The sequence below is a fragment of the Suricata suricatta genome, chromosome 6 (assembly GCF_006229205.1).
Source record: "Suricata suricatta isolate VVHF042 chromosome 6, meerkat_22Aug2017_6uvM2_HiC, whole genome shotgun sequence".
Taxonomy (NCBI): domain Eukaryota; kingdom Metazoa; phylum Chordata; class Mammalia; order Carnivora; family Herpestidae; genus Suricata; species Suricata suricatta.
Window position 1 is genome coordinate 113,431,577 of NC_043705.1, and position 22,191 is coordinate 113,453,767.

At 35.5% G+C, this 22,191-nt stretch overlaps 1 long non-coding RNA gene across 1 annotated transcript in view; it reads right to left on the reverse strand.

The window, feature by feature from the left end:
• LOC115294107 overlaps nucleotides 1-22,191 on the reverse strand; it is a 145,771-nt gene that overhangs the window by 12,645 nt on the left and 110,935 nt on the right. The gene's annotated exons all lie outside the window — the stretch shown is intronic.

The following is a 22,191-nucleotide window of genomic DNA, read 5'->3' on the forward strand; positions in this document are numbered from 1 at the left end:
TTTAAAGATGTATATAGCTGTATTGAATTTTATTATAAAAAATGAATCTAAATTCTAGCTCACTTTATCAGCAACTCCAGCTGAGTATCAGCTAGGTATAAAGTATCATACTAGGCCCCTGCCCTCAAAGACCTTACAATATAGATGGAAATAAACCACTGTGACTCAACTTTGCTAATTCACAAATGTAAATTTATCAGAAATGGTTCTAGAACAGTGATTCTCAACATTAGTTTTGCATTAGAACCACCAGGGGAGCTGATGCTAGAATCCTTCCCCAGAGATCCAGGCTTAGTCAATCTGTGATATCACATGGACATTGGGATTTTTTTAATTTTCCACAAGTTTCTAATGTGTAGCCAAAATTGAGAACCATTGTTATAGGTCCTAAAGAAGAAAAAATTATCTTTACCTGGAATAGTAAGAGAAAGCTTCTCACAGTTTGTAGATTTTCCACTGACAACCAATCAAACTAGACTTAAAGGCTAGAGAAGTATCAGATACGCAGAGAAGTATAAGGAACATCAGAAACATGGCCAATTAGGCAAAGAACAATACTAAGGGAAGAAAGTGCAAGTAACCTTTGTTGAACAATGGGTAGAACAGAGTAGGTGACCCACGAGTGATGCATGTGCTATACTATTTCTTCTGATCTTGCCCTCTACTCCACAATGTATGCAAATAATACATTATCATTATTTTACCTCTGTGGTAGACTACACAGATTGCCACAATCCTTTACTTTTACCTGCACTCCCAACATTTGCAAGTAATACCATTATCCTCCTACCATTAAAAGGCAGAGTCTCCTTCTTCCTCTTCAGTCTGACCTTTCCTTATGACATCTTCTGGCCAATAGGATGCAGTAGAAGTAAGTTAAGTCCAGATCCAAGCCAAGGCCTCAAGAGTCCTTTCATATTTCCATTCTCTTTTTTTTATTTTGAAACATGCCCAGCTCCTATATAAGAAGCCGAGAATACCCTACTGAAAATAAAATGAGAAAGCACACTAGGCAGAGTCATGGCATGCCAGCTGAGATCACCCTAGACCAGCCAGGCCAGCTGATGAGCCTTTGATCCTAACTATGAAATGAGCTCAACCAAGACCAGAAAGACCATTCAATTAACCCATTTCAAATGACCACCCCATGACTGCAATATAATCCATTGCGTTTGGGGGTTGGGGTTTTTTTCGGCATAAAAGGTTATTGGTAAAGCTTTATTTTCCAGCTATGGAGGTAGACAAAGCTAGTCAATACGAGTTCTTTCTCAGAACAATTTTCAACTAGGAAAGAGAGACACTCTCTTTTCCTTTGGTTGTCAGACTGCAAGTATGTAGATCCAGAACTTTCTAAAATCATGTGCCCTATTGCATGGAGAAAACCATTTGTAGGGGGGAAAAATGAGGAAATGTTATTAACAAGAGACAGAGAGAGTGAGAAGTCCCTTTTGACAGTCTATTCATCCATGATTCAAATATCTCTTAAGGCCAAGTCTGCTCCTGTCTCCTTTCTGTAGTTTGGTTATAAATAAATAAATTCCCTTGTTTGGTTTAAACTAGTTCCAGTTGGGTTTTTGTCACTTTGAAAAAGTCCTCACTCAAACTGCTTAGCCAACCAGGAAGTAACAAAATTAAAAGTGACTGAGTCACTGAACAACTCAATACTTCACATACAAAATAAACTATTCAATCAATAAACATTTGTTTAGAATCCACTCTAAATAAGACACTGGGTTAGGGGATGAGAAAATGATCCTGTTACTAAAGGATTTGCATTTGAGTAGGGAAGACGGACTGGTACACCCATCATTAAGTTTCACAATCAGGAGACAAGAGGTATCAGAAGTGTCCCTAACCTAGCTTTAGCAAAGTGAAATCTCAGTTTAGTCTTGAGAGGAAAGCAGGGCTCAGCCCTGTGAAGAGGTCAAAGAAAGCATTCTAGTGAGGAGATCATTATTGTAGCCTTATCTTCATCAAAATATACCCTTCATTAATTTGCTGATGCTCCCACAGCTATAATTTTATTTTATTATTTTATTTTTTAAGTAAGCCCTGTGCCCAATATGGGGCTTGATATCACAACCCCAATATCCAGAGTCACATGTTCTACCAACTGAGCCAGCCAGGCACCCCTAGAATTTTATTTTTTACAAAATAAAATGGTGAATAAAGGAAGAACCAGAGCTAATAATTCTGGATACCTACTATGTATCAACAACCACATAAGACACTTTATATAGCATCTCCTTCAATCATATTTTATGAAAGATTTGGATTATTATTATATTTTCTTTGCAACCCTTTGGAATAAGGGGCATGATTCTCATCCTATTCCATATGTCATATGGCAAAAATTAACTTTGGAATAGAAAATTAAGTTTGGGTCTTTTTTCAAATATACTTGAGGCACATTAAGTCTGATATTAATGTATATATATATATATATATATATGTTAGGATATGCTAGATATATTCTATATTCTAGGTATTACATGTTAAAATATAATACAATTTATACAATAATTTAGAGATATTTTTCTGGCATCAACTCTCCTCACTGACTGGAATTCACTAATTTAAAATTTTTAGTAATTTTAAAATTTAAGTTTATCTAATTTGTAATTTTTAGTTTTAACTAAATTTTATGTTATTATTGATTTAAGATTCTGCAAAAATCTGTTCTACATCTGAAATTATACTTAAGTTTCTAGTCACTGTATACATTAACATACTTGCAGAGAAGTATCTTGGAAACATTAATAATATTTAACTTAAGTATTATTATATAAATTTGTAATGCAGAAATTATTTAAGGTTGAAAGTTCAAGTCTTCTGGTTCTCAGTGGGATCCTTGAGTTTATCTTTATAATGTATTTACTTTTTTTAATATTTACTTATTTTTGAGAGGAGAGAGCACAGGTAGGGGAGTGGCAGAGAGAGAGGGGGACAGAATATCTGAAGCAGGGTTTGTGCTGATAACAGACAGCCTGATGTGGGGCTTGAACTTATGAACTGCAAGATCATGACCTGAGCCAAAGTCAGACACTTAACTGACTGAGCCACCCAGGCGCCCCATCATGTATTTACTTTTTAAAACTTATAAACATTGCTTTCTCCACAACATTTTCCTGCGGAAAAAAATTTCAAAAGAATAGTGCAACCTGTACTCTTAGCCATTATATATAATGTCTTACAACATTTGAATATATATATATACATACATACACACACATAGATATATGTATTTCTAGTTTTGATCACCAAAGGGAAGATTGATAGTACAGGAGCATAATGATAACTGAAATGAAAAAAACATTCCTTTAAAAAGTAAAAGGAGATGAAACCATGAATATTGGTAGAGGAATTAACTTTTGAAAAGCCAAATTTTCCATGGTAACAGGTGATAAGTGCAGTTGCTGTTGTTATTATTGCTGATGCTCTTGTTAAGGTTGTAACTGACAACAATGAGAATGAGGATGATGATAATGGTGTCCAGGGTGGCTTGGAGATCCAGAAGCTTATATGTGATGATTTATGTTGTCACAATGAACTGAGAAGCCAGAACATCAATCCCAAGTGAGGGTGAAGAGGGAAGGCAGATTGTTTATGGAGAGAGAAAATATGACATCTTGGAATGTGTAAAGATCTGAAGGTCTTGGTTACATTTGAGTGTCTTTCAATTTTTTTTTATTACATACTTCATTGAAAATATTTAGCACAGTTATATAATTGTTCACAGCAAAATTCAACTACTGTTTGTAGGTATGGAGAAGTTGGAAATGTAAGATTTTGGAATTTTTCCAGGTATGGTTGATGCAAGGAGAACGTGGGTCATGTCACTATTATCATCCAGAATTGTGCTGGGGTAAACACCTAGGCATAAACTGGATGAATTGTCTCCTGAAATTCGAGTGACTATATAATTTCTGTTGGGTATATAGTAGGATAAATATCACATGATTCCACTTATATGGAGTGTCTAAAATTGTCAGACTCATGGGGGCAGGAAATGGAGTGGTAGTTTCCAGGAGCTAGGAGGAGGGAGTGGAAAGTTGTTGCTTAATGAGCATAAAGTTTCAGCTCTGCAGAATTAATAAGTTCTAGAGATTTTGCTGTACAACATAGGATCTATAGTTAACGGTGTGGTACTGTGCACCTCAATATATGTTAAGAAGACAGTTCTCCTCTTAAGTGTTCTTACCACACACACACACACACACACACACACACACACACAGATTTTGAGAGGTGAATGATATATTTATTATGAAGATGGTATCATGGGGGTATGTATATATCCAAACTAATCTAAAGGTGCATATTAAATATATAAATTCTTATGTATCAATTATATCTTAATGAAGCTAAAAAATTTTTAAAGCAACATGAAGTTGAAGAATGACTAATTATTTATTTAATAAAGCAAATAAAGTGCATGAGCAGAGAGAATAAAGGCATGTGAATATGTACAAAGTATAAACTACAGTTTGCCCTGTTGACTTGCTAGAACCAAAATTTAATACCCTGTGGATTCTTTGTTACTGCCATTTTGTTCCGTGAGACACAGATTTTTCCTTCTAATAAATTTACCTTTAGTTTTCTAAGCTGCATTGAATGGATTCTGTTACTTGGAATCAAATGTTCCCTAAGAAACTTTGGAAACCATTCAAATAAGAATAGACTGTATTCTCTTTCATCTTGTATTACTTGATCAATGTCCTCAATATTATTATTGCCTTTTGGGGAAAGTCTATTCTCCAGAGTATATTAGTCTTCTCTATCAAGATCTTCTAATTTTTGAATGTAGACAACTAAACATAAGATGAATAGAAACTATGTTTATATGGTTGCCAATGAAGCTTACTGTGTAGTAACTAATAGAGACTAATATGTCCAGAACAAAGGTAGTGCTACCATTAGCATATTGTTTTCTGATCCAACTAATAGAGTAAAACAACCAGAAATAGTGGGTCTTCCATTAAATGTAAACTCTACTATATCAGCAAGATTTTTCACACTTTTTCACCAGTTTCCCCAGTGTCCAGAAAATAAGTGCTTAATAAATATTTGCTGAAATACTAAAAACCGTATTATATTTAAAAAGCTTGCTATAACTGGGACTGGCTCACTTGGAGATTTGGACAAATAGTGGAGAGCTTTCTGTCATTAAGTATCTGAAAACAGGCTTACTCCCATTATCTCAAGAGGACAGAATTATAAACTCAAATACTCAGTCTTTAACTTTTCGTATGCCTCCCACACTCAGGTATCTTGTAATGTTCTTTGTCTCATTAGGGATTCAATCTTTATATAAAACTTGTGGAACTATATCTGAACATATGCCCCTACCTTATGCCCATCAAGTGATGTCTTGAAATAAAACTAATGAAACAAAAAAACAGGTCTTCCCTTCACCCCACAAATACTGCTCTAACTTAAGCCTGTTTTTTATTATACTCCTCCCCACTATGACAGCCAAGCTGGCGATTTTAACCCTAATCATTTTCACCCAGACTGTATAAATCCATGATGGATTTCCAGTCAAGTTGATTATCTGGTGAACACCTGCTAGCATAATTAGAAGTAGAATATGATGTTTTGCTCACTTGCTAAACTAAAAATAGTTTAAACAAGTGTGGCTTCAATGTTTCAACAGTTAGATATCTTGGGTATTTTGAGCATCACACTCTACTCCCTGAATCATTTTTTTTCCTTATTCTTTAGGTCAGTGATTCTGTAGGACCTATGTATAGTCTGGAAATCTACATTTTCAACAAACATTCAAAGTGTAGTAGGTAGGTGGTAGACAATACTTTGAGAAACAATGACGTAAGGAAAGAAGAAAATGGAAATGGTTTTTGGATATTGATTCACTAAAATTATGCATTTTCATTTGAGTTAAGATTTCTAGGCTTAATTATGCCCCACAGAAAAGCCAATAAAAAATTCTATTGACATTTCTAGGTTAATCCCTTAATGTTGTAATAGGTAGAAATTCCATATTATTTAAGATCAACTTCCATGCAATCACAAGTTATTTAAAGTTGCTTACCATTCAACTTTAGCTATAGAATCTATAAATAGAACTTCTATATATATATTTCCAATCACAACTTCAAATCATGCCTGGCAGAACCTTTCTTATTGGACACAACCCACAACCTTGGGTTGAAATAAACTTGAAATATTCCTTAGTTAGACATTTGAGAAAGAAATCAGAAGCTATGCAGAAATATTTGTTTTGCCACTTCTCCAACAGTTGCTTCTCTTTTCACTCCCAGATCTCCATTTTTCGCCTCTCTGACAGGGAAATCTCTTGAACTAGCTCCATTTTCTCTCCTCTATGTGCTTAATGTGTTTCCTCATCTCATTCCTAACTTCCCTCATATCGTGAGCTCCCATATTCCTATCTTCACTGTTGAGAAGACCTTATTTTTTTAAATAAGAATGTAGTGTTTTATTTAATTAATTTATTTTTATTTTTTAATATATTTTAAGTAGTTTATTGTCAAATTAGTTTCCATACAACACCCAGTGCTCTTCCCCACAAGTGCCCTCCTCCATCACCACCACCTTTTTCCCCCTCCCCCTCCAACCCTTAAACTTCTTTTTTTTTTAATGTTTATTTATTATTTTCAGAGAGAGAGACAGAGAGTGAGCTGGAGAGGAGCAGAGAGAGAGGGAGACACAGAATCTGAAGCAGGCTCCAGGCTCTGAGCTGTCAGCACAGAGCCTGATGTGGGGCTCGAACCCATGAACCCTGAGATCAAGACCTGAGCCGAAGTTGGACACTTAACCGACTGAGCCACCCAGGTGCCCCATCCCTTAAACTTCTTAAAGAGTGATTCCTCTAATCAACCTCTGACCACCATACCCTGCCAAATTCATACTTAAAGATGAATGAATATCCATACTGAAGAACTAAAAGGAGCTACTTTATGAGTCTACAATGATGCAAAATAACCATATGAAGAGAAGTTGAAACGATGTACAAAGTAAAAGGATTGGTGGGGTGGGGGTGAGGGGACCGTAAGAGACAAAATGAGTCAGCAAATAGCTAAACCCAGAACTGAGTTAATTAAGCCCACTTGGAATTACAAGGCAGAAGGTATTACATTAATAGGGCAACTGGAAAATATATGGAGAGCTGGGACATTTAAAGGAACCTGAAGTGTGCAGTGAGCTGTAAAACTCAAGAGAGTGAGAAATTGACATAATTTTGTCTTAGTGACTCGGGAGAATGAGGACACATTATTTTTTTCTAAGTCTCTCATGGACCAGGGAATAAGAAAATATTTTTAAAAGGGACATGTTTATCGTTGTGTTTACTCATGATTGCCATTGGCATTGAAGAAAATAATCTTTAACCCTTCCAAACACTGTTTAAAGTAATTACAGTGCTCTGTTGAATTCATTAAAGAAGCTATTAGACCAAGGTGGTTCTAATACCTTAGCAGCCTAGTGAGCACACTGAAACCTAAGCCTATAAATGCCTCAAGGTTAAGAAATAAAAACCTAAAGACAAATGATAACAGACAACTAGGCTTTTTCAAACAAGGCAGACACTTAGCTATAGCCAATCAAATAATTTCTTTGCTTTCTTCTGCCTTTTCTGTATGAAAATGTTCCCATTACCTCCTGTCCATGGAGTGTACCTGACTGCTTCCAGTTGGGTACTACCACATTCAAATAGGTTTTTGCCCAGATAACCTCTTAAGATTTTTAATGTATCTCTGTTTATCTTTTAACAAGTCTATTTACAAACAAGGAAACTGAGACTCTGGGAAGTTACACAGTTTATCCAAGATCACATGACTGCATACATACACGTAATTTGAACTTGAATATTTAAACTAAAATTTATGTTTATGTCTTTCTTCAAAAGAGAGAAGAAGAGTAAGACTCACAGATTTACAGGGGCCTGAAAAAAAATTTACAACCTTGGAAATACATAAACCATATTATCTAAGATTCATGGATTCATTCATTCAGAATTCTTCAGCAGCCTTAAGTACTCCTATGAGTGTTGTAAGTTCTGGGGAAAGAGCAGTGACAAGGACAGATAAAAGATTGACAATAAACACGCTATGTGTTCCAATTTGCTTCTTTGTATCTAATTCTATTTTGGTTTGCTTCCATTCCAATGAAGACAGTGAAGTAAAATATACCATTCTTGAGGAAGAGAATAGACGGTAATAGAAAGGAAAATAGTAAGACTTGGAAATGTAGCCCCAATTCAAACTTCCCCTTTTTTTGGATCATAACAAACATAACTGGCCACAATAAGGAGACTTGGGATATCAGCAAGGAGGGGATTTTTGCTTCACTTTCCATTACACCATGATCAAGAAAGGAAAAAGCTATAAAGAGTAAATGGTGGAGTTGTAGAAATTTGCAATGAACCCACCTACTCTGAATCCTTTGAACTGCTAGGCAAAATAAAAATAAATAAATGCTTAGAACTCTCCAAGCAAGTAAAAACTAGTATAAAACAGCAAATATGAAGTGAAGGTTTATGATCTTATATTTAGTTTTACCCATTATTCCCACCCCCCTATTGCTTTATTTTGGATTGAGTCTTTGATTGTCTTTTATCTGTTGACTTACTAACTCTAATTCATTGCTTTACCTAAGTGGTTGCTTTAGGGTTTTATGACATATATTCATCTTATCATGTTCACCTTCAAGTTCTACTATTTCACTTACAGTAGAAGCATCTTATTCTTCCATTTTTCCCTTCTAGGCCTTCATGTTATTATTATTTATATTTAACTTCTATATATACACCTCCCATATATTGCTGTTGTTTTTACCTTAAATAGTTAACTATGCAGGAGATAAGGGAAAAATTATAATTAATGATGTATTAAGAACTTCTAATGCTCTTCACACCTTTATGTAGATCCGTGTTTCTGTCTGTTAGCCTTCTCTCTGCCCTGTGTGAGCTTCTAGCCGTATTCCCTCTAATCCTTTCAGTCATGTCTTTCCCCATCTGGGAGGGGTTTCCTCATCTGCACTTGCTGATCTGGTGTCAGCTGAGTCCTTGAGGGTGACCCTCTGCAGCTGTCTGGAGTTGTCTTTGTGTGCATATTGCTTCTCTCCATACTCCTTCCTGCACCTTCTAGCCACCGTGCTTTCCCCAGAGACACAGCTCTGTCACCTCAGCTGAAGAAGTCCACCTGGCTCTGCCTGGAATCAACTTCCTGAGCCACTGCCTGAAAACTTTCTTTGGGCATTAGCTGGAGCACATAGGTCTCACCTTGTTTGTTTTTCATTTTTCAGGGATCACTGTCCTTGTCACCTGTTGTTCAATGGCTTGAATGGCTTCATACAGTTTACACAGTATTTGAGTTGTTTCAGGTGAGCAGACATATTTGGATCTTTTTACTCCATTTTGATCTGAAGCAGAAGTCCAAAACTTTATTATTTTATTTCACAACTCTTAAGGGGGCCAGTAGTGGAGTGGATAATGTGTCTGACTGCTGATCAGAAAATTCTGTTTCCTAACTCTCATATAGTACTTACTATGTCAATCGCTGCTTTATGTGTTTTACAAATACTAATTTGTGGGGCACCTGGTTGGCTCAGTCAGTTAAGCGTCTGACTTTGGCTCAGGTCATGATCTCACAGTCCATGGGTTTGAGCCCCACATCGGGCCCTGTGCTGTCAGCTCAGAGCATTGAGCCTGCTTCAGATTCTGTGTCTCCCTCTTTCTCTGCCCCTCCCCCGCCCAGCCTCTGTCTTTGTCTCTCAAAATAAAATAAAGACATAAAAGAAAAAACTAAACAAACAAAAACAAAAAAACCCCAATACTAATTTGTATAATTCTCGTAACATCTTCATGAGGTAACTACCACCACCACTACTACTACTACCCTCCATTTATAGCTGAGCAAACTGAGGGAACTAAAAGATAAGGAACCCATTTAATTAAGTTCATGTTGATAAATGAGGCAGCCCATTTTAACTACCAAGAAATACTGGCTTCCAGAGAACAACCACTACAATGCATTTCAAAGACATTGGCTTTTTTAGTTTGATCAAGGTACTTCTCAGGGTCATGATAAGAAGGTGGAGAGAAGAGTTATGGATAATTATTTTAGCATCAAAGTTTCTAGATCCCTCTTTCCACACTATACCAAGAACTTCTGGCATTTCAAATTCATTTAGGTTAGGTTACTACTGAGCCCAGGTTTCAGTCAATCAATTTCAGACAATTTAGAAATATTTTAAGCAGCTTAATCAAGAACACTCAATCTAGAATCTCTGATAATATTTTAACATACCACAACCACTCTAAAAGTGTATATTTCTCTATAAAATTTAACACTCTATGAAGCAATTTTCACATATATCTTCCTGATGTTTACTGTAATTATCAATGTTTTGCAATTCTTTTGGTGGAAATGTTTCTCCAACTTAGGTGAGCTTTATTGACCTAAACACACCCACACATCACACTGTGGAATCTAACTGTAATTAAAACTCTGGAGATAGTGATAGATTATAAAGATCAGCCATATAGGAAAGTGACTTCCCTTTGCAAGGTAAACGTCTCAATTAAGATAGATGATGATTTTAGTTGAAATTAGAGAATGATTTTAATTAACAACATATTGAAGATTTGGGGTAGGTGGCTATATTCTCATTCTTCTCATGTATTTCCATTTCAGTTTTCAAGAGCTCTTTTATTCCTGATTGTTGCATTCAATTAAAAAAAACCCCAACAACCCAAGGAGTCTCTAAACTCAACTGACATTGTAACAAGGTAACCTGAGCAATAAAACTTTGCACTTGGATTTAAGATACCACATTCCTCTGGTTTAAAATGATATTAAAAAATCTCTTTAACACATTTTATAGAAACTCATTCAGTTCTTAACTGTGCTATCAGCCAAAATTGAGGAAAGTTTCTTTGTTCTTCTATTTCATTAAGCCTTGCAGAGCAATTAGAAGAAGCCAGCCTATCTCAGAAATCTTGATTTTATCATTTATTCTTTTAGGCATGCATTTCTAGGTCACCTTAAAGTCTTGTGTTCAATGAGCACTTCATTCCAGAAAACTATGGCTGATAATGTAACTTTGCCCCTAAAGATCATGGGCTTCCAGAGACCTTCTCCTCTTACTATCTTCAGCTCTAACTGAAGCGAGTAACAAATCTGGGATTCACACTGTGGTAGGTAGAATGGCCCCCAAGCTGTCCATAGAATTATCCCCCTATCTTGTGAATATGTTATTTCATGTGGTAAAAGAGACTTTGCAGTTGTAATTAAGGTTATAGACCTTAAAATAGAGAGATTAATCTAGACTAACCAGAGGGCTTAGTATACAGGAGATTTTAAAAACAGAGAACTTTCTCCAGCTGGAGTAAGACCAATTCAGGAGAAGTTGGAGAGATGTGAAGCATGAGAGGGACTTGATCCATTCTGGAGACCACAAGTAAAGAAAGAGAAGAAATGCAGGCAGCCCCTATGAACAAAGACCAGTCTCCAGTTGACAGTCAGCAAAGAAACAGGGACCTCAGTCCTATGACTTCAAGGAACTGAATTCAATCAATAACCTGAATCAGTTTGGGAGGGGTTTTATTCCCAGAGCCTCCAGAAAGAAACACAACCCTGACAAAGAAACCTACCTTGATTTCCACTTTGTGAAACTCTAAAGAAGTCCCAGCTGAGCCATGCTCTACTGGGACTTCTGATCTTCTGAACTGTGAAAAAATAAATGGATGTTTTACATTGCTAAATTTCTTGCAGATTTTTATGGCAACCACAGAAAACCAATAACCCATCATTTTTCTGAAAACTTGTGCCTGACACTAGAACTTATTCCAATTTTTGTATCTATCTGTATTCTTAATATAATTAATGGACACCTCTTCAGTCTGAATTTAGTCAAATGGGTTTATAAAAGAGATTTTAAGTAGCTCACGATATTAAAAGGAAGGAAAAACAGTTCAGAAAATAAGAAAGAACACAAGTTAAATATTAGTTCCTTGGCCAAAAGCATGACTAAGAACTAATGAGATGAAGAAATCACCATCTCTCCTATGGAGCACTATGATTTGCATTACCAATTCTTCCATTCCTAGACATTAGGTAACAGTCTTAAGCAGTGGCCTCATTGCCCCTAGCAACTGCTTGCAAGTGCTGCTACCACCATCCCTAGAAATCAATCTCCATAATCACACTTTTATGTCATAATTGCCTTTTAATTCAACATCTGGAAACAAACAAACTTGAATGGCTATACCTAGCTTACATGCATATACTGAGCTGCCCTTACAGTTGAAAAAATGACATCTGCTATTCTCGAGCATTATTAAGAGATGAGCTCTGACAACTACCGTGTATTGGGAGCACTGCAAAAGTAGAGAAACGAAGAGCTTTCAAAGGATGGGTGAGCAAATGTTCAATGCACCCCATTTATTCAATTCACTTGCCTACAACTTTTGCAAGTCTTATCTTAGATTCCTTCAGATCTCTGCTACAACTTTCAGAGTTTTTCTTCAACATTTTAAATTGTCTGAGGCCTCAGCTGTCATAGACTATATGCTGAGACTGTTGGGCTAAAATCTGAATTTGACCTTTTCCTCAGTAAAATGGTTATATCATTAGAACAGAGATTATAGGAGCATAGCAGTGGAACAAACAAAAATGTTCTCTTTAATCTGAAGTGAGGTGACCTTGGCTATGTCTCTATTTTGGCTTTTAACATTTGTTTCATCAAGAGCTGAAATGGTAATGAGTCTACCTCAAATGGGTATTGATTAGTTAATGTGATATTATAAAGCTATTTAGAGCAACTTCTGAGAAGCTAAATATGAAGCATGATAAATTGTGAGCAGGTGGTGGACAGGGAAAAATATATGAATTGTGAGTGTAAAATTAGTTCTTATATACCAGACACTGCCTTTTGAAGCATATGTGTTATGGACTAAATGTCTGTGTCTTCCCAAGATTCATATGTTGAAATCCTAACCACCAAGGTGATAGTATTAGCAGGTAGGGCCTTTGGGAAGTGATCAGGGAATGGGGGTTACGTCATCATGAATGGGATTAGTGCCTCACAGAAGAGACCCCAGAAAGGTCTCTTTGTCCTACCACCACTGACACTCCAATGAGAAGTTGGCAGTCTCAGCAGCCCAGAAGGGGGCCCTCACCAGATCCCAACCATTTGGAACCCTACTTTCAGACTTCTCAGCTTCCAGAACTGTGAGAAATCAATTTCTGTTGTTTATAAGCCACTCAGTTTATGGTACTTTGTTATAACAGCCCAAATTGACTAAAACAATATGTTAACAAATCTAAGGAACATAGCAAACAAGGTAAAAGTGTGTTGCTGTGACATTATTTAAGCCCTCTTGCTTAAGAACAAAATAAGTACATATGTATATGAATACATATATGTATATGTATGTTTATGTCTATATCTATCTCATCTATGTATCTATATCTATATCTAATCTATATCTATCTATATCTAATCTTTCTCTGCTGTTTTATCCCCTGATGACTAATAGTCCTCCAGATGAATTGTCCTTTCCTCTCTACAAATCCTCAATCTTCTCATTTCTTGATTTTCTTGTAAGGACCTATATATATAGCTCCCATGATACTTTTCTTGAATAGCATGCATATAAGGAGCTGATCATTTAACTTAAAGGAGGCAGTGAAGTAACTTAGAGCATTCTTATCTTGTTGAAATATAATCCATGTGCATTTCAAACTAACAAACCCACAAAATTAAATAGGATAACAAAAAACTGAGATGGAATGATGGATGGATAGAAGAATAAACAGGTAGACAGACATTTACGTGATAAGATAAATATGGCAAACTATTCACTAAAAAAACTAGGTGGTAGGTATATCATGGTTCATGGTATGATCCTTTTAATTTTATGAAACAAATAACTATTTTAAAATTAAATGTTAAGAAAAATAGTGTTGGATTAGAAAAAGTCTTAGAGTTCATATAGCAGAATTCATCGTTGTATGGCATATTACTGTGCTCAATAAATATTTTTTGTATGAATAAATGGAATGAGTTCTACAAATAAAATTTGTTGGGAGCCGCCAAATTTTCTGGCTGCCTTAGGCAAGGATTATCACTCTCCGGGGAGTGAACCAGTAAATAAGATTTGCATCTGGAGGCTGGAGCTTGCCATTTCCTGGTCAAAATAATTTTGGCGACTGCCTTGCTGCGCCAGATGTAGATTTGGCCAAGGTGCACAAAAGATCAAAACCTTATTTCGGTATGCAGCGCTAGCTTCCCCTCCCCAGCATTGCAGACACAAGTCTGCGCGCTTCCCTTTGAAGCTTGTGTCCGGAGTTTGCAGTTTCGGTTTTTCCTTTTCTCTAATATTCATGTGACTCTGTTTACCTGGTAACCAACCAGGTCAGTTCTCCACCCCAAATTCTATATGAGTGAATTATTTTCTAAATAGAGGACTGAGACAGAGGCTTGGTCGGAAACCGTTTGCTGTCTTCACTCTCTGCGTCTCCCCTCTCCTGCCCTGTTTTCTCTCCCTCCCTCAGGAAAAGAACCCGTGAGGATTCTCCGCCTGCCAGTCAGGCGGAGGAGACAGGTACAACCGAACGCCAGGGACTAGCGCGCCAGGACCTGGCTTTGGCTAAGACAAAAATTAAGACTCAGGATGGGTAAGGAGACTGCTAAATTACATAGCTAGTCAGTGGCAGAATCATAGCTTAACTCAGGTTTTCTGACTCCTAAAAATGTTACCTTTTTAAAATTAATCTGTTTACTTTGGGGTAATTAATATGAAGGAAGTCCAGTTTGGGACACACAGGTGCAAGTACTTAGAATACAATATGGGGTCAGGCATTCCTTTCTTATCAAGAAACATCGTTTATGGAAATTCTAATGGATTTTGAAATTTGATCTCATCCTCAAGCCAGTCATCATTTCTAACACGTCTTCACCCTAAATCTTACCTTTACTATGTATTCATCAGGGTTTCTCTTTGCTGTGTATGCATGCATGTTTGTGGGTATATGTGTAGGTGGGGTGAGGGGAGGGTGATGGGTGGTGAGAAAGGAGGGTACAGTGGTTCCCCCACCCTCATACAACTCAGGAGGCTAGAGTTAGTTCTCATTCTATTTCTTTTCCTACATCAACAAATCATATTTTGAAATTCAAAAAGTTCGGGGCTAGATGTTTCACAATTCAGAATATTTTGGATTTTAAAAATGTCCATTATGTACATGTGCATTACATATGTTATACATCCAAAATGGCATGAGTAATACCCCATAATCAAATATATTAATATACCTAAGTGAAATATATGGACATTTACAACAAATTGGATAAATAGAGACTATGAACAGCCTCACATCAATTGAAGTCCGGTCAAGTTTTTCCTTAAATATGGAGCAAGAAAATTTCAGTTTTTTGAATTTCATAATTACAGGTAAGAGATTGTAGAATAAATGTGTACTCTAGATATCTTAAAGCCCTGGTTCTTGGGAAAATGAGAAGTACTTCATAGACCTACTGTGCTCTCTTCAGGTTAATGACTTCTCCATTTGTACTGAGGAAATGAAAGGAAATCAACATAAATTATGGCAGAATTTGGATTAATAGAACGTAGTTTGTTTCTAAATTGCTCCCAAAAGACTAGCAATTCTGTAGTGCTCAGCAGTATGTAGGGCCCATAGTACATGCAGAAAACATTTGGTAGAAAAAATGCCATGAATGATTCACCAAAGAAACTTTCCTTCATCAACTGCGTGGCCACTCTTTATCATTTTCAGGTCAACTGAGATGTCATTTCCTCTAGAAATACTTCCATCACTTCTCAGATGGGGTTAAGTACCTGCCATATGTGTTTCCATAACAATCCATGTTGGCTTTCATCACACTACACTTTTTTGGTATATTTATCTATTTCCTTATCTGTCTTTTACATGTTGAGGACAGACACTGAAACGTTTAACCTATATTTGTTCGTGTTATTCAGTAAGTTCTTTATTATTGAGTGATTCCAGAGGTTCTAATTGAATGAGTGAGAAAATAGCTGCTCACTAAATAGGCATACTAACTAGCATAATGGCACTTTCTACTGGCTCCAGTGCAAAAATCTGACATGTTTAATGAGGTTAAATTAAAAGTTAGTCTATAGTAGTCTTTTCCAGGTAACAGGAAAAAGAGGAGGAGAACACATCTATTCAGTGGATAAGGATAGTCGTGGAAGTAAGGATATCATGGACCTGGTCTCAGTTTCAGATTTTAAGAGATGGAAGTCATATATGAGAACACAATGAGCCTTGGCTGCTCTTTGCTCCTATGCTCTGCTTCTGTGGGCGCTCAGCGACCCTTGTCTCTGTCTACTGTTTGTATCTCTCCAGCTACCTCTAAATAACTGGCTGCATCTTCTCTCAGTGTCATACTTCTACTCATTCATGTCTTCTAAGGCCTCATGATATTTTTGTATCTCTTTAGGGAACTTTATATTTTCTCTTTTGGTCTCACTGTTTTCAACCGAAAAACAAAAAACAATTAAAAGATAAATGTCTTATCTTGCCCATAGCCACTAATCAGTACTGAGAACTTATACTTAGCAAAGTTATTAAAAGTCACAGACATTGTGTATGGAGAAGGGACTAGTACCCATCCATATAAGGTATGGCTAAGGTAGTAGAGACAGGAGGTAAAAAAAAAAAAAAGCCTAAAAAGCTACTTCTGGCAACTTTGATCAGATCTTCTGACCATAATTGCCTCCTAGAGTTAGACTTACATTATGTAATACTTTCTTTCTACCTCCATTGCACTAACACATTCCATTATTGTCTGAACTGTTTGATGCCCAACTACTGATTAATACTCCTCAGTTAGCATCCCATTAGCATACATCAGTCAGTTCAAAGTTCAGCACATGGTCAATAATTCTTTGAGTAACTCTCCTCTTTAAGAGCTCTAATCAGGGTAAAACAATGACTAAAAATATCCATAATAACACTACTCACCATGATCAAATTTCAAATGGTTACCAAAATAATAAAATCTCTAGAAATTGGGTAAACAAATTGATTTGTCCCTTACCTCCATTATGGCTTAAGCACATCAAATACATGGTGAAAATAAAGAAACAAATTTCTTTCACATATAAACACAAAGCAGTAAACAGAAACAGGGATGCCCTGTCTAGAGCTACCTCTTCAATTTATGAAGCCATGAATTCTTTTACTAAAAGGTACCAATGCCCTTTATAAAACAACACTGTTACTGACTTCTGCAATATGATTTCTAAAAATATGTGATACGTTTTCAGATATAATCATATACAGAGACTGGTATGTTTCTTTGCTTTCTTTCTGATTATGAACAAACACCTTTGTAATCTTTGTTTTTGTGTTTGTAATATTTGTTTGGTACTTTTTTTTTTTTACTGGGTAAGGAGAGGTAATGATGATTAGCTCTTTTGAAAGCTGGATTTTTTAAATTTTTAATTAATTATTTTTTTCTCCAAGCTTAAGTCTAAAGACAGAGTGTCAAGAGCTGGGAAGCCAGAACTGGGTTTATACAGTTTGTAAAAACATTTGAGGAATTAGAGGGGATGGAATTAGCATGTAAGAGTAGAAATAAACCATCCATGGAGGGAATAACATTAACCAAATCGTGGAAAGTGACATGCTCAAATGAGTCAGTTCAGTTCAGAGGGACTATAGGTTTCATGTGGTACCACACAGACAAGAATGTAAGAAAGATAATATAATCACCTCAGATATGTCACCGCTGGTGCCAGTGCTTTTATTTTTTTAACCAAAGAATTAATAATACACTACTGCTAATATTCAGCTGTACATACTTATGTTATATAAATAATCTTAGTTGTCTTTTGTGATGAATATTTTCCATGTTGAAAGCTTCCTTAAAGAAGAGTCTGAGACATCCAAGAAGCTTCCTACACAATCTGCAATCTCTACATCTTTTTCCCTTGCTGTCTTTCTTCATGAAATGAGAGAAGGCATACTTATTTCTACTGCCTTTTCTCTCAGCAAACATGCAAAATGAAATGGAAATATGAGGCTTAAAGATTATTTTCCTTCACAGGCTTTCAGTCTGAATTGTTTCTTCCACAATGTAACTTTATTCTATAACTCACTCTGAGATGAATATCCTATATGAGTTCCAAAGTGAAAATGTAATGTAAATAAATTTCTGTGTCACATATAGTGATTACATATAAAAATTCAGTTATCATAGCCACACTAGACAATAAAGCATTTCAGTAATCATGTAGAGAATTATTTGCCCCCTCCCACGTCTCCTGGGGAAATGGGTTCCCCTGGCATTTATTCCCTATGGAGTTAAATTAAACTCGGTTGTGTTTCCTGATGTGGGTAAGTATCCATCTGTGGCCCTGATTGCCACCATCATTATGTGTTATTAACCAATGTGAAAATTATCAAGTTACGTAATGATAGCAGTCAGTTAGCACCATTTGCCTTCACATCCTTGCTTAAAATTGTTTTCTGCAAATGAAAAGAGATTAAAATTGAAATCTGTCCTTTAAACAAAGTGGATATCATTTTTTGGTGTGTGTTTAAAATATTACCTATATATTATTATTATTATTATTATTATTATAGATAACATATACCTATATTATTATTATTAAATTATTTTTATTATTTTCCAAAGCCTTCATCAAGTGTGAATAATAGTCATTGAATTACTATGGGATTAAATACAATTGTCTACGATGATAATGGCTCTCAAAACCAGACTTGGCTAGTCTTGGGGGTAATTAAAAGAGTGATCTTTTCAGAATTTCAATTTCAGGCTTTCTTACTGAGTAAATTATAAAGATGCACCCCAGGGAACTTTAAGGAAGTAATGAGGCTTTCATTTCCATATGTCAGATTACTTTTTTCCTAGTGTCCTTATTATCCAAAAAGGCCATGAGCTAATTTCTTGGCTCATTCAAAGCAGAGAAGATCCTGAACAACATTTTCCAATAAAAAGCACACGGAGAAAGTCAGTGCTGATAGGAATTTGCTGCTGGAGCATTCTTCATGCTTGCCATGCTTCTATACGACCATCTGAGTGCATTCGTGCAAATGGAAAACAGCCACGTGCCAAAGAGAATCCATCTTAGAGTGATATGACATTGTCTATCCACACTATATAATTCTTACCAGTGTCAAGGCCACGCCATACATCAAAACACATTTTGAGTTAACTTGCTTTATAGTGTCTTAGCCAAACTGTTTATTTAAACTGAAGTTCACTTGATCTCTCCAGCTGGATATCTTGCTATTTTAGAATTGAATTCTAAAATTAGAAGATCTTATTTTGATATACTTTGTAATTGGCCTGCACATGTTATGGATCCAGATGGTACAGCTGATCCCCAGTAGGGGCATCAAATAGATCTGAATGCTCTCAAAGGCCTGCTACATCACACCCACCATTTCATCTTTCTTTCTGTTAGTAGACGATACCAATCACTTATATTCTTGGCACCTCCTGGGATGCTATTCACTCTAATATTTTTGCTGTTTTAGAAACTAACCCATATCTCCACTCTAGTTCCAGGCACACCTGATACTTTATATGGATTGGAACTTTGGTTCTTAAGGAAAAAAGTTTTGAGGCTGGACCATCCAATTACAACGAGGAGTCCTGCCATTTCATATAAAGAGTAAACTCTGTTTAATAGATCTCTTGGTAGCACCAGGTCATAGAATATGTCTGCAAAATCCTCCAGCTAGTTTGCATTGGTCCAACATTTAATCTTTGTAAAGTATACTTTTGGGCACACTGTGCTCAGTGGTAAATTATTTTTACCACCACATTATCTGTAAAGGAATATTATATAGAAAGATGATGAAACTAAATGTGTATAGATCTATTTCAGTTCAGTGTGTAGGATGAGCATGATAATAATAAAATTTAGATAACTAATACAGAGAATAAGTTCTATTTGGTGTGAGGGGGGAATAAATATAGAACTCTCATATAAAGATGTTCTCCATTTTTATCCCCAACTTATTTTGGTTTTCAGCAACTTCAGAATGAAAGCATTTTTTTAAATAAACTTTCCACTCCTGAGTTCATGCAGTACCCAAAAAACTCCATCATTTGAGTTTATAAGTGGATTAAGTGGGCAATAAAATCTTCCATAGTCTGGAACTGTAGATAATGTATATATTCTCTTATATAAATCATGAAAATCATAAATCTTGACAAAACAGAGCATCACTTGACTTGAAAAACCAAGATAAATTTCACCTTCAGAAATACCAACAAAGTATAATTGATTTTCTCTTTAGAATAATTTGTGACTATTCATTCTCTTAATATTAAGAAAATTTTTACTTTTGGTAAAAGCTAAATTCAGAAAATAATTTACAAAATATTTCATCACATTTCTTGGTATCTTTTCCTAGTTGTAAACATTTCCCTCACTGTAGTAAGTGCCTCACCTGATCCAAAGAAGCCAATGATAAAATCTGTAAAAGATGCTAGTTTATTACCAAAAAAGCAGATACACAGGAAACAAAGTAGTAATAAAATTGACTAATAAACACAATATCGGAAATGGAAAAGAAAACAAATCTCTTGGTCACTAAAACACATATATAATCTTGTTTTCAGGGTTTTCATACAATTTTATCTCAAATTGTATGGCAATAGAATGACCCTTTTGCTTAATCCATTATTCATGTTACTCCTTATTAACAAAGACAAGAAAAAAGTATGATTCTAGGTATTACAATGAACACAGTAAACTCACTTAATTCTCTTGGTACAATCAGAAGATATCACCTCTATTAGTCAGATAAAGAAACTCAAGAGTATTTTGGAAACAGGTGAGGCTAAGGAAACAAATTCAGGCCATGTTCATCTGGAATTAAAATACAATCTAAAGTTCCTAGACTGGAAGATAGTTGTCTACAAAAAAAGGACAAGACATGGCTTCTAACTTGACTGAGTACATAAAGAGGTTTACAAATGTTTCTCTTAGATGTGAAGTTGGAAGATTTGGTGAATTGAAACCCCAAAACTGACCCGACATTTCTTACTTTGGGAATGCGCTAATGATTTCATATTCTTATAATTTCCTGAAATTTTAGAATAAAAATTTGAGATATGAAAGATTATAAAAATTATTTATACTATCTTTCTTGATTTATCTGGTTTATTTAAAAGATGTGATTAATACCTCTAAATTATGGAGTAAAATGATAGAGTTCTAGTATATTAGATAAAGAAAACAGATTCTCTACACCAGTTCTGTCTGACTGAAATTTAAGAGGAGTTACATATGTAATTTAAAAATTTTCAATTACTGTATTAATATAAATAAAGGGGGAGTGGATGAATTTAATTTTATTAAAATATTTTATTTAACTAATATAGACAAAATATAATCACTTCAACCAACATAAAAATATTGGCATATTTTATATTCTTTTGGGTGGGATAGGAGGAAATTAAATCTTCAGAATCAGGTGCACATTTTACATTTATAGCACATCTCAGTTCAGACTAGTCACATAACCACATATGGCATATAGCTAGTGACTATTACATGGGAAAGAACAACTTTAATATATATTTAAGAGATGAAAAATTGAAGATCATGGGTAGATTAATAAACTTGCCTGAAGTCCCAGGATGAGAACTTTACAATGAGACTCATATACTTCACTCTTATAATGTTGGGCTTATGAATAATACTTGTTGACTTTTTCTGGACATTTATCATGTGCCAAGCACTGTTCCAAATATTTTACATTTATTAACTCATTTAATTGTCATGAGAATGAAGAGGATGCTATTTTTTCTTATACTGATAAGGACCCACAACATGAAAATGTTAAGTCTTGACCAAAGGTATCAGCTTTTAAGTTGTAAAAAAAAATTTTGAACCCAAAGAATTGGACTCCAGTTTATATTCTAGATCATGACAGTTTTCTGGCAGAGAGTGAAACAAATGGCTTTCTATTTTATAGTTGAAAGCAAAGTACAGAACAATACCGTCAGTCAAAGGCAGTGTGTGCCTAATGTTTTCATCAATAATAATGTTTGTTGTACTCAACTGAACTCTTGAAATAATGTTGTTCTAGGGAGCTGAAAACATCCTTTTTAGCAAACCCACTGCATTTCAAGCAAACTCTGTTGTTATGGGCTGAGTGTCTGGCACCCCTTCCAGAGAAG